The sequence below is a fragment of the Trichechus manatus genome, unplaced genomic scaffold, assembly GCF_000243295.1.
Source record: "Trichechus manatus latirostris isolate Lorelei unplaced genomic scaffold, TriManLat1.0 scaffold00206, whole genome shotgun sequence".
Classification (NCBI taxonomy): Eukaryota; Metazoa; Chordata; class Mammalia; order Sirenia; family Trichechidae; genus Trichechus; species Trichechus manatus.
In genome coordinates this window covers 4,253,549-4,266,900 of record NW_004444142.1, presented here as the reverse complement: position 1 = coordinate 4,266,900, position 13,352 = coordinate 4,253,549, and positions in this window count along the sequence as shown.

Genomic DNA, 13,352 nt, shown 5'->3' with positions numbered 1-13,352 from the left:
AAAGACATGCAATAAACTAACATCTTAATTTCATATATTAATAGAGTGCTATCTAAAATATTAAAATGGGGTACTATACAGAAATATCTGACAGGGGACAAAGGCCTTTTAAATTCTGTGATCATGGAAGAACTCGCTGAGGTGAACTGAGATCTAAATATTGAGAAGCAAAAGTGATGCAAAACTAGGGGGATGAAGGCATTACAGGTAGAAGGAATGTAAAGTGAAAAGAACTCAAGACGGGTGAACTTGGTGTATTCATTGAACAGAAAAGATCAGCACTGCTAGGTCTTCATGGTAGTGGTGGTGGTGGGAATAATACCAACTGAGTTAAGATTGGTATCCAGGGCCCTTTGGGCTAAAAGAAGAAAATGAGATTTTATTTTTGGTGTAATGGGAAGCCACTGGAGCTTTTTAAGCAAAGGAATGACCACAGTTCATTGAGCTGTAGGGAGCAAGAGTAAAAGCAGGGAACCTGTCAAGAACTCGAGCTGTAGTCCATATAAGAGATTATAGTGCTTTATCTTTGTCTGGAGAGAAAGCAACAGAATTGGAATATATTTTGGAGGTAGAAGCGAAAGAATGAGAGAAGTCAGGATGGGCCTATTAGGTCTTTGTGAGTCCTAGGTCCTTTTGCCTTTGTGGGCCCCTTCCATAAAAATAATATTAAAAACTATATTTTATGACATTGGTATAAAGATGAGTATAAACTAGGCTGTATTATATTTTTTGTCTGATTTTAAAAGAAATTAGAATATTTCCAAGGGCCCCTGAGACTATTGTGAGCCCTAGGCACTGTATCAATAGATAATTTGGCCCTTGTTCCATTTTTAGCATAAAAGAATACAAAGTTTAGTAGAATACATCAGAACAAAGTAAGTGCTCAATGTGTATTTACATTAGCTGTCAAATTATTGTTATTATTATTATATAGTAGACATGTCCTATGCTTCCTAATCTCTGTGAATTTGGTCATGTTGCTTCTTGAACTCCTCTTTACCTGTCAAAAATGCATCCGTCCTTCAATGCTCAGACCAAATGCCAGCTCTTTCATTAAATCTCTCATGACTGCTCAACTGGACGTGATCTTTCTCCTCTCTGCCCTAAAAAATCCGTACGATGCCTCTCTCCTGGCACTAATTAGAGCCTGCCCTTGACGTGTGCTAATTTAAATACTTCTCTCCCTACCAGCTTTTTAGATCCTTTTAATGCTTGGTGATATATCTTACATCATGTCTCTATCTCTTATTATGCCTAGCCAAGATTCATGCACAAAGTAAAGTCTCAATAAGTATTTGTTGAACTCCAATATCAAAGAAAACAGCCAGTCAGCCAAGTACTCTCACCAAAGCCAGTCGGGGAAAGACTGGTCTCCAGTATTGCTGCCCAGGCCCTGGCACATAATCACTTTGGGACCATCTATTAAGTAACAAAATGCTAACAAGAGGAATGCCAACTGTGACTCTCCGTTTTGGAAGAGATGCTGCCAGGCTTCTAAATAACAACTTCATAGAGCATCCATCCAGAACACTATCTGGAGTACAGACAGAGACTTGTACCTTGTTGACTCCCAGAGCCATAAATCTAGAGCCTTGGCTTATCTCCATCACGGATGATGACTGTGATCTATGGCAGCTGAAAGATAAGGATCCTGATTAGACACATAAAGGAAATTAGATCCTGGATAAATGGAAACATTATTTATATAAATCATATTTGTTCTAATACTTATTTTATACAAAACACTATGCTTGGCACTGTGCAAAATACGAATAGATGTAAGATCCAGTCTTTGCTTTTAATGAGACTTTTCTATAGGAAGGAATGGAGCTTGGGGAAGGACACTGGTAGGATAATAAATGTGAAGATGGCTCCATCTGCATCCTCAATGAGAAGAAAGTATTATTTAGGTCCTGCATGGAAACTGTTGTGTGGCCTTGGATGAAGCAGCCCATGTTTATGAACTTCAATTTCTCTCTCAGGAAAAAATCTACTTGTCTGTCTCCCAGGAAGGCTGGTTGGTTTACTACTTAATAAACATAATAATTTTTGTATTTTTTAATAATTTAGGGTTTTTTATTACTAAGTTATAGTTAAATACATAAACTGTATTTCAACTTACAAGTTATGATTTTTTGAGGAGAAAGGAATTAATACTTCTATAAATTAATAAATAACCATAATTGAAATCACAAATTCATATATTTATTCAACAATTATTCATTGAGTACCAACTGAGAACAAGATATTTTGATCAGTCTAGAATGGTGGTTCTCAGCTGGTGGCAATTTTGTCCTTTAGGGAACTTTTGGAAATTTTGGAGATGTTTTTGGTTTTCCATTATGTTCCCTGTGCTTTTTGCCAACTATGCTTTTTATATGAAACCCTTTTTTTTTTGAAAGCTCTTTCCTAGCATTTCTTCTCAGCCAAAATATTCCTACTGAAATAACCAAAACTCAAGGAAGAAAAAAGGACTTATGACATTTTATGCCAGATAATTCTTCGTTGCCAAGGGCTGTTCTGTGCAATGTAGGATGTTTAGCCGCATCCCTCACCTTTACCCACTAGATGCCAGTAGCATCTCCCAATTGTGACAAACAAAAATGTCTCCACACATTGCCAAATATCCTCTGGAGGGCACAATTACCCCTGGTTGACAATCAGTGGTGTGGGGAGAACCAGAAAGAACTAAGAGGTGTGGCAAAGTTTTGTAGAAATGGGTCCTTGTGTTTACTGCTATGGGGAATAAAGCCATTTTGTACTCTTTATCGAAAACCTTAACAAATGCTCATGACCTTTAAACTGTTAATTCTATTTCTATGAAATCTATATAAAGAAATAATGCTATTTCTATAGAGAGAGCCCTGGTAGAACAGTGGTTAAGCAATCGGCTACTAACCTAAACTTCAGCACTTCGAACCCACCAGCTGCTCTGGAGGAGAAAGATATGGCAGTCTGCTTCCATAAAGATTACAGCCTTGGAAACCCAGTGGGGGCAGTTCTACTCTGTCTTAGGGGTGCTGTGAGTTGGAATCGACTCAATGGCAATGGGTTTATATATATATAAAAGAAACTGAATGTCTAATACTTCCCTAAGGAAATAGTGAAATAAATTCTAGAACAGCTACATTATGGATTATCATCTAAACATTAAAAAATGTGTTTAAGAAGAGATATCTCTTATGTTAAGTGAAATTTAAAAAAAAAAGATTGCTAAACCACAATTATATAAACAACACTGAGTTAAAAAAAAAAAAAGGAAGAAAAGAGACTAGAAGGAAATACATTAAAATTGTTAATATTTTTTTAGATGGCAGGACAAAATATGGTTGTTTTATCCTACTTTTTATATTTACTGTATACTTTAATTTTTGAAATCTAAAAACAGAATCAACATTTTTGTCTTATTTTTAAAAGCCCAAGCCTATGTGAATTGCTAATAGGGGCATCACTGGGAATGTTCCTCTGTAATAGTGCATTGAGCATTACGATCCTTTTTTCAAGCCTCTAATGACACTGTTTTGGAAAAAAAAAAAAAAAAGGATATTGGTTCTATTACTGGCATTCTGTTTACAGGTAGAAAAGAGCAAATGATCAGTAGTTGGTCTTCCTTTCGCCCCAAAATTTGGCATCCAGGGCAAAGCACCGCTGAAATGAATTTGCATTTGAATTATGTCCACCCGAAAGCCAATCCCAGGTCTCTTCCAAAAGCTTTTCATGTGTGATGTGAGTTCTTGTTCCGCTCGTTTCAATAGTGGGGCTCTCTTCAGAGAAACAACTTCCCATTTAGCTGAGTGAGGATAAGGCCTGCCAGGAGAAAGCCATCATTTTATGAATATGAAATGTTCATAATGAGATAGCTTCAGTAAATCATTCCTCAAAGGAGCTGTTGATAATGTATGGCTCCAGAAATGAGAGAGCAAAGGTGTAGCTTGTAATGCCTATGACCAAAGCTGTTTTATAAAACATGGAAATGTATGTATATTTGTTGTCATCAGATACTCTGTTTTTAGATATTTATTTCTGAACAAATTGGAATTAGGCAGAAAGGTGTTTAAAACATGGTGTTAACATGTGGAAGGGTTTTTGTTTTGTTTTTGATCCATTAAAATTGTTTCAATATTAAATTAAATGGTAGGCAAAAATACTTGAAAAGCATACATATTCACAAACATGCATGCACAAACACACACACACATCAGATGTGATCTGCTTTAACAAGCTACGCTTGAAAATCTAATTGATTACATCCTTTGTAGTTATACCTAATTTGCTTAATGCAGTAGTACATTGAAAATGATCATTTCCTTAGCTATGTTTAATTCACATGTAACTGTACACATCAAAATATTCACCTCTTTTTTTTACATGCCACAAGAAAGTGACAACATCCTTTCTTTATGATTTTGGTTAAAATCTACCAAGTTCTTCCCAAAACCCTACAAAACTCATTGCCATTGAGTCAATTCCAAACCATAGCGACCCTATAAGACAAAGTGGAACTGCCCCATAGGGTTTCCAAGGAGCAGCTCATGGATTTGAACCGCCAGCCTCTTGGTTAGCAGCTGAGCTCTTAACCACTGTGCCACCAGGGCTCCAAAACACTATAAGAGAATATTATTTCACTGATGGGAGTTCAGTGATATGCTTCACATATGACATACCATATGCTTTTAAGGATAGTGCCCAAGACCATCAGAAAGGAGAGGAGAATAAGTCACTCTCAATAGGAAATTATAGTCACTGCATGGATTAATCGTCTTTCTGAACCCAGTGTGCAATCTGACAGTTTTCAGGGAAAACCTATGCATGACAATTTATCGTTTTCCACTCATGGTATGGTCTGTCAGACATGCAAGTGGCTGACAAGTAAGAATGAATGATATGAAGATTCACAATCATCCAACCTGGGCTCAATAATGGTTTCAGTGTATGGCTCAATTCCACATCCCACTCAATGTTTCAAATTCGTGTGACTGCCCCTCCTTTCTCACAAGTAGTTTCTTTCAAGCCCAGACCTTCTATCCAAAGACATCTTTCTGAAAGGTGAGATTCAGGGAACTCAGCACAGGAATGAAGGTCAAAGCCTGGTTGTTCTAGGTTAGTCACTGAGCATTCTACACCCACCATTCATTGAGCTCTTGCATGTAAAGTGATAAGCACATTGCTAATTTCATCTATTGCACCATTTAACCCTGAAACAGCTTGTAAAATCAACTTTATTTTCTTCATTTTACAGATTTAGAAACCGGGGCACAGAGGTCCAAGTTCACATCGTAAGTGGGACAAGCTGGGATTTTAAGCAAAGCCTTCTGGGTGCCTAGGGAAATTACTTAATCTTTCTGTGTTTCAGTAACAAAATTCTGAAATAATCTAGACTTTATAGCTATACTGTCCTCCAAAACATTCTTCTCAGGTCAATTAAGCAAGGCCTTTGCTGAACTTAGTTGCATGTTCAAATACCCTTCAGCTTTCTGGAAGAGTCTAATCACAAACCTCTTCAGACACATGGCCTGAGCCCAATTTTAGGACCAAGGATGTGGTATATATACTATAGTGAAAACTGTGAGAGGTGGAACTCAACAGGACTGCCTTGTTTTTCCAGGTCTCACAGGTTTTCTGCCTTTGACAGGGTGTAGTCTTACCATTTTTCTCTCTCTCCCTTTAGTGGAAAATATTTGAGTTTTCCTTCTCAGACAGGTTTCAGCCTTACACAGGTTCCAACTTTGGCAGGTTTTACTGTGTATACTAAACATGTGCCACCAAGACAGTGTTTCAGAAATGGAGGGGCCGGAGCTGTGACTGAAGCTACACAGAAGGAAGGCTCATGTCAAGGGATGAGAATACACAAGTCAGAAAGAGTGACTGGAATCTGAGACATTGTAGACCACCATAAAGGTGTGGTTTCCAAGATTTACTCACAGAGCAAGCCCTGTCAAAATATGAAGTAAACCAAAGCCAAACCCATTACCATCAAGTCAATTCTGACTCATGGCGACCCCACGTGTTATAGAGTAGAACTGCTCTATAGGATTCTAATATTTATAGAAGGAGATTGCCAGGCATTTCTTCTACTGCACCACTGGGTGGGTTCAAACTGCTAACTTTTAGGTTAGTAAGTAGTCAAGCACAAACTGTGTGCGCCACCCAGGGACCTCTAAATATGAAGCAGAGTAAATATGAAGTAAAAAATGTGTAACCACGCGTTATTTTTTAACATCGGAAAAATCCAATTTACTTTCAGTAAGCTTTTAGTTTTTTTTTTTTACAATTTTTTTATAGACTTTTCTTTTTAGGGAAGTTTTAGGTTTACAGAAAAATTAGGCAGGAAGTACAGAGAGTTTCCAAATAATCCCTTTCCCTTTCCCTACAGTTTCCCCTATTATTAACATCTTGCACGGGTGTGACATATTTATTATAAATGAAAAATTAATATTAATATACTATTAATAACTAAAGTTCATTATTTACATTAGGGTTTACTTTTTGTGTTGTAATGTCTTATAGGTTTTGAAAATGCCTAATGTCATGTATCTACCATTACAGTATCATATAGAATATGCCCTAAAAATCCTTTGTGTTCCACCTATTCATCTTTCCTCACTTCTGCCCCCACCCCAAAGACTTTGGCATCCACTGATCTTTTTACTGTAACTATAGTTTTGTCTTTTCCAGAATGTCATATAGTTGGAATCACACTGTATGTAGCTTCTCAAACTGAATTCTTTCACTTAGTGGTACGCATACAAAGTTCCTCTATGTCTTTTCATGGCTTGATGGTGTTTTAAAAAAAATATTATTATTATTGCTGGATAATATTGCATTGTATTGATATATCACAGTTTGTTTATCCATTCACCTATTGAAGGACATCTTGGTTGTGTTAAAATAGAGACACTGAGGAACAGGAATTGACACATTCCTCTGAGTGTATAGGAACATTCACAAAGGTCACTGACCAAGGTGAAATGCACTTAAAAACAGATAAAAAGAAATAATGTGGACACACACGCACACACACACAAATTGCCACCAAGTTGATTCTGACTCCTAGTGACAGTGACCATAAAACAGATTCCCCTTTGTGACAAACATGTTAACGGTAACTCGCTCAGGGTGTATCTTGTGCAAAGAATTTAACATTAGGCAATTTACATTACTTCTTGAGAGAGAATCCTTGTAATTCTCTACCTTTATTATTTTAAAAAGAGTCCTTGGATGGCTCAAACCGTTAAGCGCTCATCTACTAGCCAAAACATCGGCAATTCGAACTGATCCAGTAGCATCTCGGAAGACAGACCTGATGACCCGCTTCTGAAAGGTCACAGCCTTGAAAACCCTACGGAGCAGTTTTACTCTGCACATATGGGGCGGCCGTGAGTTGAAATCAACTCAATGGCAACCAACAACATTATTTTAAAACTTCCGGACTACACCCAAGGATTTGTCCGAAGAATGGGACAAAATTCATTGCAACTAGCCTGCTTTGAGTCATTTTTTTTTTCTTAGAAACAAAACGGTCTCCCTGTATGCTCACAGAATAACTGCTCGAATAAACCCTATATACTTTAATTTATTTGTGCTTTATCTTTTAATAGTAGATTCCAATTTTGGGCAATTATGAATGAAGCTACTACTATAAACATCCATGTGTAGGTTTTTGTGTGGGTATATAAGTTTTCAACTCATTCGAGTAAATACTTACTAGTGCCTTTGCTTGTTCAAATGGTAAGAGCATGTTCAACTTTGTAAGAAACTACCAAACTGTCTTCCAAGGTGACTGTAGCATTTTGCATATCCAGTACCCAAAAAAAACAAAAGAGAGAGAGTTCCTGTTACTCCACTTCCTTGCCAGCCTTTGATATTGTCAGTGTGTTGGATTTTAGCTATTTGAATAAGTATGTAGTGATAACTTATCATTATTTTAATTTACAATTTCCTAATGACATATGCTATTGAGCATCTTTTCATATACTTACTTGCTTACTTTGGTGAGATCTCTGTTGAGATCTTTTGTCTGCTTTATAATTTGGGGTTTGTTTTCTTATTGTTGAGTTTCAAGAGCTCTCCATGTAATTTGGATGCAAGACTTTTATCAGAAACGTGTTTTTTTAACTATTCCAACCTGTGGCTTGTATTTTCATTCTCTTAGCAGTATCTTTCTCAGAGCAGAAGCTTTTCATTTTTTAGTGTTTTAGTGAAAGTATACCCAGCAAATTCATTTTCCATTCAACAATTCATACACAAATTGTTCCATGACGTTGGTTACAATCCCCACAATGTGTCAGCACTCTCCCCATTTCTACTCTTCCTTCTCCATTTCCTTCCATCCAGTTTCCCTACCCCTCCTTGCCTTCCCATGTTTGCTTTTGGACAAATGTTACCCATTTGGTCTCATATAGTTGATTGTTCTAAGGAGCATGTTCCTCATTGGTGTTATTGTTTATTTTATAGGCCAATCTATTATTCGGCTAAGAGGTGACCCCCAGGAGTGGCTTCAGTTCCAGATTAAAAGGGTGTCTTAGGGCAGTCGTCTTGGGGATTCTTCAGTCTCTGTCAGTCCAGTAAGTCTGGTCTTTTTTATAAATTTGAGTTTTGTTCTACATTTTTATTCCACTCCAACTGGGATCTTCTAATGTGTCCCTGGTCAGAGTGGTCGGTAGTGGTAGCCAGATACCATCTAATTCTTCTGGCCTCAGGCTAGAGGTGGCTGTGGTTTGTGTGGACCATTACTAGAAACTTCTTATTTTAATGAAATTTACTTATTTTTTTTCTTTTATGTATCATGCTTTGAAGATTGTATCTAAAAACTCATTGCCAAATCCAAGATTACACCGATTTTCTCCTATATTATCTTCTAGAAATTTTATAGTTTTGTGTTTTACATTTGAGGCTATGATAAATTACATATTATTGTCTCATTTTTCCCTCTTTAGTATTTCCCTATTTTACTCTTTCCCAAATTATTTTCTCCAAGAGATGAGGGATATATTTGGTGTATTACTGACGAAGTATTTGCATTTTAAAACTGGACCATGTGACTCCAGACTTTCTGAAGCCATGGAGGCTGAATGAACCCCTGAAACTATTGCCCTGAGATATTCTTTAAGCCTTAAACCAAAAATCTCCCATGAAGTCTTCTTAAAATCAAACAGTGGTTTAGTTTAACTAGTAAAAATGTCTGTCTTGAGCATTATGCTCTTTTAAGAACTATCTACATGGGATCAAATTGACAACAGCAACTGGAACGATTAGACGGGAAACTTAGGGGGCAGTGGTTTTATTTAAATGGAGGAGAACAACTCAGAAAAGGAGGGTGAGAATGGTTGTACAACTTGAAAAATGTAATCAATGTCACTGAATTATACTTGTGGAAACTGTTGAACTGGTGTATGTTTTGCTGTGCATATTCTCAACAACAGCAACAACAAAATAATTTTTTTTTTTTTAAATAGACCACATGATAAGGCAATTTTGCAACAAAGAGATACATCTCTGAGAATGAGACTTTAGGCATCAGCCTGGCATACTGGGACACGGACTTCCATAGGACCCTACATATTGCTGCCTACTCAGACAATGCAGTAGCAAAGAGATGATTAGATTTCCTATGTTTTCTTTCTCCAAAAAGTGTTCTTAAGAATGTCTTGAGAAACAGAAAGTTATCACACACCATGTCTTTATCTCCAGCCTTCATACTCCCCTGAGCTCCTGACTTACACATGTAACTTCACACTGCAAGTCTTCTCCTCAGTATTCTGTAGACACCTCAAATCCATATATGACTGAATGCAGTGTCTCTGCCACTACACCTGGCCTTCTTGTTCCTCCTCCTCTGACTATCCCAAACAAGTATCTAAAACTGTTCTCGTGCCCTTGGAAGATTCAAACTGATGGTTGTCACTTTTGATCCTGAAAAATGTCTTACACCCCACTGCCCCATCCTCGATGCCAAGATACTGAGTTAATCCTTCATTGTCTCCTGTTTAGATTTCTAAAACGTCTCCTATGTGACTTACTGTCAAAGTTGCTCTGCTTCAATCCAGATCCTTCACTGATACTAGAGAATATTTATGAAACAGAGCTGAGCACATCACTCTTCTGTTTAAAATGCTTACTCTATAGGTCACATCAAAGTCCAAACTCCTTCCTTTGAGATCAAGGCAGTTTCAAATCTGGCCTCATCTACTTCTCTGTCTCTAAAGGGCACACTCTTTACTCTCTCAGCAACCCGCAAGACTTAGGTGAGCAAAACTCTAGTTTTCCTTTCTTTTCTGACTGAGCTCAAGTTCACTCTTGAGCAAGTTCAAGTTCACTCCTGAGCCACCATTTTCACATTGTGCTAAATCTTGAAAATTCAAGGTAAACACAGTACTTCTGGATTTTTTCCCCAATCTGGTAATTTCTTAGTTACTCCTAGTTTAAAACTTAATGTAGTTTGGGATTCCTTCCCTCCTTAGTTTCTTCAAAGTGTTTTCTATTTTTCCTTCCTCTTGATCTTGATTCTAAGTTCTTGGGTAATTCAGCAATCCCATTTCTGTTCTGGGGAGTAAGCAGTACACTTTTTGGCCTCAGTGCCACACTGGCATAGGTAGCTGAAGCCCTTATCCTGTCTATTTCCCAGCTCAGATGATGCCCAGTGCTTGTTTAGCAAGTCATAACTCGTCCATCTGGCATTTTTCCATCGACTCCTGTGCAGCTCTCAGCATATACCTTCCTACAGAGATTCAGCTACATGCTTCTCCACCCATTGTGGGTGATCCAGGCCCCGACTCTGCAGTGTAATCTTCTGATTGGCATGGTTGCTTTTCTTAATACTTAATATCTAGGTTTTACCTATGGCCCCAGAAGACACAAATAATTTTTTCAAAGTCACTTGAGAACCATGGGAAGTTAAAGAGAAAATATCCTGGCTAGATACCCATGCCACCATGTCTACTATTCTTCATACAGTGGGTTCATCAATGGAGCTGCTACACCCAAAAGCTTCCAAGACGGGGAGCAGGTTGCAAATCCATCCAAATTTTGTATCTCAATCTTATAGGCGTATTTATTCCATGGAATGGTGTAGAGCACAAGGCCCCTACACTGCTTCATAATCTCTCCAAACTTTTTCCCCTCCTCTTCAGATCAGAGTTCTTTCATTGAGCTGGACAAGAACATGAGAAAGGGGGAGAAGAGAAACCAGTTCTGTCTGTTTTAATCCTCTCACAAAACGATTTGTCCTATGCCACACTGAGGAGATAGAAGTAAAAACTCTAGCATATTTTGTTTAAGAATGCTACACTGAAAAGTAAAAACCATTATTGAGAGAAATGAAAGAAGACTTAAATAAATAGAATGATATACCATGTTCTTGAATTGGAAAATTCAATATTGTGAATATGTCAATTTTCCCTAAATTGACCTATAAATTCAATGCAATACCAATAAAAAATATCATCAGGATTCCTTTATAGAAAATAATTACCTAACTGTAACATTTCTATCAAATTCAAACACCCAAGAAAAACCAAAAATCTTGAAGAACAAAGTTGGAAGAATTACACTACAAGATATCAAGATGTATAGTAAAGTTAGTATAATTAGGATTGTGTAGAATTCATTTAAGAATAGACAAATAGAAAAATTAAACATAATACAGAGTTCAAAAACAGATTTATATACATGTTATCACTTAATGTATAATCAAGATGACATTGCAGTACAAAGGGAAAATGATGGTATTTTTAATAAATAGTGCTAGGTCAACTGGTTAGGAAAAAAAAAATCTCACCCCTACCTCACACTACATACAAAAATTAATTCCAGGTAGATTGCAAACCTAAAAGTGAAACATAAAGCAATAAAGTTTCTGCAAGAAAACATAGACAATATTTTCATGACTTTCAGTAGGTAAACATTTCATTAACAGGACACAAACATGCAAGGAAAAAAAAAAAGCACTAAACATAAAGTACAGCCAGAATGTTCCTTAGAAGCAAGAATAGTGATAACTTTGGACGTGTTATCAGGAGGGACCAGTCCCTGGAGAAAGACATCATACTTGGTAAAGTAGAGGGTCAATGAGAAAGAGAATTTACCCTCAATGAGATGGATTGACACAGTGTATTTTAGTTATCTAGTGCTGCTATAATGGAATACCACAAGTGGATGGATTTAACAAAGAGAAATTTATTTTCTCGAAGTCTAGGAGGCTAGAAGTCTGAATTCAGGGTGCCAGCTCCAGGGGAAGGCTTTCTCTCTCTGCCAATTCTGGGAACTCCGGGAAAAGGTCTTTGTCATCAATCTTCCCCTAGTCTAGGAGCTTCTCAGCACCGGCACCCCAGGTTCAAAGGATGCACTTCCTTCTTGGTTCTTATTTTTCGTGGTAATGAGGTCCTCCTTCTCTCTGCTTGATTCTCTCTTTTATATCTCAAAAGAAATTGATTCAAGATACAACCTAATCTTGTAGATTGAGTCCTGCCTCATTAACATAACTGCCTCTAATCCTGCCTCATTAACATCACAGAGGTTAGGATTTACAACACATAGGATAGTCATATCAGATCACAAAATGGTGGACAATTACACAATACTGGGAATCATGGCCTAGCCAAGTTGACACACATTTTTGAGGGACACAATTCAATCCATGACACAGTGGCTGCACCGATGGGCTCAAACACACCTACTATTGCGAGGATGGCTTAGGACTGAACGACATTTCATTCTGTTATATGTAGGGTTGCTGAGTTGGAACAGACTCAATCTAACGACAACAACAAATATAAAGAAAAATAAGATAAAATTAACTATATTGGAAAGAAAAACTTCTGCTTATCAGTATGCATTAAGAATGAAAGGCAAAAACTAGAGTAGGAGTATATTTGCAATACATTTACCTCACAAAGTATTTGTGAAAGTCTGGAAGCCCATTTAAAAAAAAAAAAAATAGGCAAACGATTTGAATAGGTACTTCCTAAAATAAGTTACATAAATTCACAATAACCCTATAAAAAGATGTCGAACTTCATTAGCTGTCATAGAAATGCAAATTAAAAGCACAATGAGATATAACTGCACAGCCACCATAAAGGCTAAAAGGAAAAAGACTAACAATGCCAAACATTAGCAAGGATGTGAAATAGCTGGAGCTGTTACACATTACTGGTTAGAGTGTATATTAATCAGTGCAACAATTTTGGAAAACTTTTTGGCAGTAGCTACTTAAGTTGAACATATGTATACCCTATTACAAACCAATTCCAATACTATGATTTCTCAGAAGACCTGTATACATATTTTCATTAAAAGACACGTATAAGAATGATTGAAAAAAATTGAAACAACCCAAATATCTAACACCAATA